This window comes from Hevea brasiliensis, unplaced genomic scaffold, assembly GCF_030052815.1.
Source record: "Hevea brasiliensis isolate MT/VB/25A 57/8 unplaced genomic scaffold, ASM3005281v1 Scaf27, whole genome shotgun sequence".
Taxonomy (NCBI): domain Eukaryota; kingdom Viridiplantae; phylum Streptophyta; class Magnoliopsida; order Malpighiales; family Euphorbiaceae; genus Hevea; species Hevea brasiliensis.
The window spans coordinates 92,952-99,087 of NW_026614773.1; positions in this window are offsets into that span (position 1 = coordinate 92,952).

Here is a 6,136-nt window from a genome sequence, read left to right on the forward strand (position 1 = left end):
AAATTGAAGTGAATCCAGACCTCACATATGAGGAAGAACCCATAAAGATTCTGGCTTATGAGGTGAAGCAGCTACGGAACAAGCAAATACCTTCGGTAAAAGTGCTGTGGAACCATCATTCGGGCCAGGAGGCTACTTGGGAACGAGAAGAGGACATGAGGAGACAGCACCCATAGCTATTCAAAGATTAGTACCAGGTAAAATTTCGGGACGAAATTTATTTAAGGGGGGGGGGGGGGAGAGAATTGTAACACTCCCGTTTGCATAGCCTGGTAGATTTCACTGTTCCGGTGACCGGTGTCGGTCCGGACAATTTAGGAGATTAGAGCCACACTTAAGACAACTTGAGAAGCCATAAATACAAATAATTAGTAATGTTTAATTAGTTAACTATAAATAAGAAAAACAGAACATAAGAAGTTAAACGAGTCGAGAGTCACAGCGATGAGTGACCTCCTCGGGAACGACTGCGAAGTCGTTTTAAACTCAAATTTCGAACCGTAAAAAGTGACGCTGCGGTCCTTAAGACCCTTATGGACACAGTGGAAAAGAGAAAATCACGAAAAAGAACTGTTAAGCTAGCCAAATAATTAGGTCAGGGAGCCGGAAGAAATATGGAATTATTTGCAAGCGGGATGAACCGCGAGGGCAATTTGGTCAATTGACCCAGAGTGACTCGACCTAAGCGTCAATAAAATCGGAGAAATAAAAATTTTTGAATCAAGGATTAGATTAAAGAACTAATAAGAAATTTAAGAAAATTGAAAAAGAAAAGAAAAAGGTTTATTGCATCATGTGGATGACATCATTGTGATGTCAAAAATTAATTTTAATTTCCCAACTTTTTTGACCAAGTCAAATACATAAAATTTCACTTAAAATACTTAAAAAATTAGAAGGAAAAGTCATTTCTGATTCTTTAAAAAAATACAGCTAGCTTCCCTTTCTATTCTCTTTCTTTTTCTTTTCAATTTCCTCCATTAATGGTCATTTAAGCTTCTTAAACCCTATTATTCCTTCACAAATTTCATACTTACCAAAGTAAGGTCTTGCTCTTTGGCTTTGATAGAGAGATTTGAAATAAGAAGGATCAAAAAGAAGTGAGGATTTGGAATTACAAATTCTGCTCAACAAGTAAGTCCCTCTCTCTAACTTAATTTGAGTAAAATGCATAGAAATGAGCTTGAATAAGTAGCAAATTACATAGAAACTCAAGAAATCACTCATGTATGAAGCTTTATGAAAGTTGGTCTGCATGGAATTAATTAGGGTTTGATAGAAATTGTTAGAATTAAAGAAGTACTCATGCTTGATTGAGTAAGTAAGTGAGACTTGTACACTTAGAATTCATGAATTGAGGAAATTGAGGAATTAGGGTTCTTGACCCTTAGGGTTTTGGGAGAAAATTTAAGAAATTGGTAAATGATGACTTTGGTTTTTTGTGAGATGAAAAATGGTCAATAATGACCAAAAGAGATGTGTGGGAATTGTTGGAATGAAAACCAAATTCGTAGGTCAATTGGTCATGCTGCTGGCAGCATGACCAAACCTACTTTGAAGGACCAAAACTCAAATTTTACAAGTCCAATTGATATGCCACAAATTGGGGATGAAAATAGACATAAAAGAGCACAATTTTCATTAAGGAACCATGCCCAAAAACTGACCAAAACTGGGTGAACAAATTGACCAAAGTGAAATGAGAGCAGGCTGCCATCACCAAATCGACTAAATGAACAGTAACTGTTCATTTGGTCATAACTCGAGCTAGGAAGGTCAAATTGACCTGAAAGTTTACCATCAATTAGATAAGGTATAGATCTAAAACTTTTATGAAGAACACCACCCCAAATTATGCCATTAACCCATTCAAATTACTGACCAAAATTGGATCAAAATCTGCCAGAACCCAAAATCTCAGCATGAATAGTGCACGTAAACAGTAATTTTATTTTGGTCATAACTTGAGCTACAAAACTCCGATTGAGGTGATCCAAAAATGAGAATACACTTAAGACAATAAGGAACATTTTCTATGAACGATGTTTTGTCAAATTCCAACGGTAGATTGACCAATGGAACAGTACAACTTCGGAGCACGAAAATCGAAAATTGGCAATTTTGCCAAAATGACCTAAGCTTTGAGAAAATGACCAAAACCAAAAAATGACCAAAATGTGGTATGTGGGTGAAGTTGGAGTTCCCATACCTAATAAGCCTTAGAAAGTCAACTATTTGACTTGAATAGTGCAGTGAATAGTAACCCGAAAAACAAAATTTAAAGAACGTCGAATTTAGCACGTTAGAGTTAAGTAATTGTGAAGCTAAATTTATTTTCGATTTATGTTAAGTTCTAGTACTGAAACATTGTAAAATTGTGTATTTCAGTTGAAAAGAATATCGGGAAGGAACCCGAGGAACCCAGTCGAGGCTAAGGGACGACTCGTTTGAGGTTTGTGCACAACATCTTCATGCTTTAAAATTCATTGATAAAGTGAACGAAATATGTATTTTACTTGTGATTTGGAATTGTTGAAAGTTTATTTGTGACATTATTTATGATGTTTTGATTAAACTGTGAAAGTTATTGTGTATATTTAAAATAGCAATGTTTAGCAAATTGTTAAGATAAGTTTTGAAACCACAGTGTCATGACCATATATTTGAACACCTCACTAGCACGACTAGTGGGGGTAATTAGTTTCGAATTTTGATTCCTTCTCTGGAGAAGTGTTGAGGTGTGCCAGTAGAAGAGGATGTGAATGGATATCCATATATTTGAGCTAGCTAGCCTTGTGATATGATTTCTCTTTAGCCTCTGGCTATTGAGATTCTATTTGTTTCGAATGGCATGATCTAACTGTGGGTTTTATGAAATGTGTTTTGATACTTTGAAATGAACTTGGTTTGCATTAAAATCTCACAATTCATGTTTTGTGTTTAATGCTCATGTTTAGTCAAATTTTTGAATAAATGTGATTTTATTTTTGCATAAAGATTATTTTAGTATGTTGTGTACCACTGAGTCCTAGTACTCAATGATAAGCTTATTCTTTGTCATGTGATCTGAGGACTAGAAGAGCACAGACCGAGTCACGAGGTGTGAGGAGCTATCATCTTGAAGTCTTCGGGTATAATTTATACCATGCCTGTAAATATTTATTTTGATGTATGTATTGCATATAAAGGTATGGACATGTAAATGGGTCTTGAGCAGTTTGTACAAAATTTGTATGAAGTTTGTAATAAAATTTAGTTGTATTTCTTTTGATGTGAATTTTGTAAGGATGTATATAAATTGTTTTGTCTCAAATGAAATGATTGTGGAATTGTTGAAATTGATAGAGTTTGATTGTGAAATTGAAGTTGTGGTTGAGAAAAATTTTTAGAAGTGCTTTTTACAGGTATTTGAAGAACGGTTTTCTTAAAATACAGAGGAAACTCTGTCAAAATTTTTATAGAATTTGCGGAAAATTAAAATGGACAAAATTTTTTACTAGTATTTAAACTTGAATAAATGGTTTTTAATTCCTACCAAAATGCTCACCACTTCCAAAATGTAAGAAAATTGTTTTAAAATCTCTTGTAGGGTACTTAATGAGTTATCGGTAGGTGAAGTTCGGTAGTTCATTAAGTATTCTATGGGATCATGTTACGCCTTACGGAGGGGTAAGGTGTGACATTCTAGGCTTTGGTGTCTTCACAAGAATTGTAGATCTATGTTTAAGCTATTCATGGTAAAAATTTTAGGTCATTTGGACCTGTTTTGAGTAAGTTTTGGTCAAAACACTAACTGCTGCCCAATTGGTCAATTTCTAGGCTTTCAAGTCACTAATCCGGATTTGGTCATTTTTCAAGTCACCTTCTAGGCAGAATTTAGGTAAGCTTCCTTCATGAAAGTTGGCACATTTTGTGCCTAGTTTCATCTCCAATTAGCCTCATACCAATTGGAGCCACACACTTAGGGTTATAGGTCCATTTGCACACTGCCCTCTACATGCTTTTCAAACACCAAACCAAACACATGTTTACCAATTACATTTTCAATTCCCATACCATTCTGCATTTGGCACTAACCAAAACCATTCCATTCTCTACATTATAGGTCAACTTGGACAGAATATAACCACTTCAAATACACCAAATGCAGTCATCATTCACAAAGTTCAATCCCAACAATATATACACATAAATACTTCTAATTATCACACAAACTTCCATCATCAAATTACATACCTATCACTACTATTCCACACACATATGTACTGCCATTCTTTTGTACAATATTTCAACAAAATTTCATGAATTTGAACCTTACCAATTTCCATTTTGAGGCTGCCCAAAAATTACACATACACATCAACTTCCATTTTCACTTTTCAAGCTTACAAATCAAACTTTATACATGGAATTCATCTTCAATACAATTAAACATTTAAATCAACACCCCAAATCACCAATTACATGAAGAAAACAAGTTACATATTAAACTTCCATGGCTGCCAAAATGGAGCAGCACCCTAACTTACCAAACTTCAACTTTTCTTCCATATATCAACTTATCTCAACACCCACGCAAACTTTAACAAAGAAAAGTTGAAGAAATTGATACTTGCCCCTTGTGAGCTTGACCAAACTTCACCTATTCCTCTTGAAATCACTATCAAATTCTTGCTTGCAAGGTGGGGATAAACTTTAATGAAGACAAGTTGTGGAAAGCATGGCTTGATCATGGAGATTTGAGCTTGGGAAGTGGGTGGCCATGGATGAAAGCTTGGGAGGATTTTCGGGTGGTTTGTTTGGGAGGTTGAAGATGACAGATTTTCTGTCCCAATATACTATATTATATGTCCATTAACTTCACTTAGTGGAGCACTAAGTATGGTTAAAGTATTAATTAATCCAAAGTTTCCAATTTCCCACATTTTCCTCATATCTTTTACTATTTAGATTATGTACCACTGTTTTAATTTTTCATGAAATTTTCCAAGTGTAATATCATTTATTTTTAGTGGAAATTTAGGTCAAAATGCAACTCGAGATGTCAAATGACCACAATGCCCCTATTCGGGTTGCATTCCCGATTTTTCGGTAACACCGAGTTTTGTCGTTTTCTCGATTTCTCGTTTTTCTTTGTACTAATTAATTAATTTTTCTTTGATATTTCTAATGACATTTATACTTTAATAAGTCTTTAATTATGTCTCGAAACTAAATTCCGAGGGTTCCCTGTGATCCACAGAATTCGGCTATTGCACGTCGTAACTTCCGTCTGCATCACCCATCGTAGTGCTTGGCTTGTTTAACTTAGTTTCATTTTATTGCTATTATTTTTTCTTTGTTTTTCTTGTATTTTTCTTTCTTGTATTTTATTATTTTATGTCTCCTCACTAACAATTAAATGTAGTTCTAGGCATCCTAGCTGTCCGGACCGACACTGGTCACCGGAACAGTAGAATACACTACCGAACATAGGAGTGTTACAGATATGGGGTTTATAGTTGTTCTGGTATTGCAATGGATCTTTTGCTCAAAGTTTTATAAGGAATAGTATTCTAATTATGTAGCAGTAAGACACAAAATATATTTTGTTCCCCTGGAAGAGACAGGATGCTATGGATGATAATTATAACTTATAAAACAGTTAAGAAATGATGTTCTACTGATAACAGTAATTCGATAGAAACTAGTTGGTCAGGTATTCTTTAGGAAGAGCACAATTTTATTGTGCGAATCATAAGGATTAGATTAGAATTAAAGTGAAACTTTTGAATAGCATGAGAAAAAGGAGAGTTTGGTAGACTCCCTTCTTAAGATTGAAGAATTGTTTATGGTTCAAAAAAAAAGGGTAATGATCGCAAACCAGCGGAAAATAAGTTATAGGATAAAGGTAGATAAAAGAAAATATAGAAGTAAAAATTAGAATAGTTGGTACAAATGTAATAAAGAAAAGTTATGAATATTAGTTAAAGTGTTGACTAGAATGGTTAGAGGACCAAATCAAAGTAATATTAAAGTATAGTCGATTTATTAAGGACGATAAGAGGTGCTAAATCATGACTCGATAGTTAAGTTAAGGAAGAAGATAAGATTGAGGAATAAAATAATTAAAGTTAAGTTGTGGAATGGAAAAAAA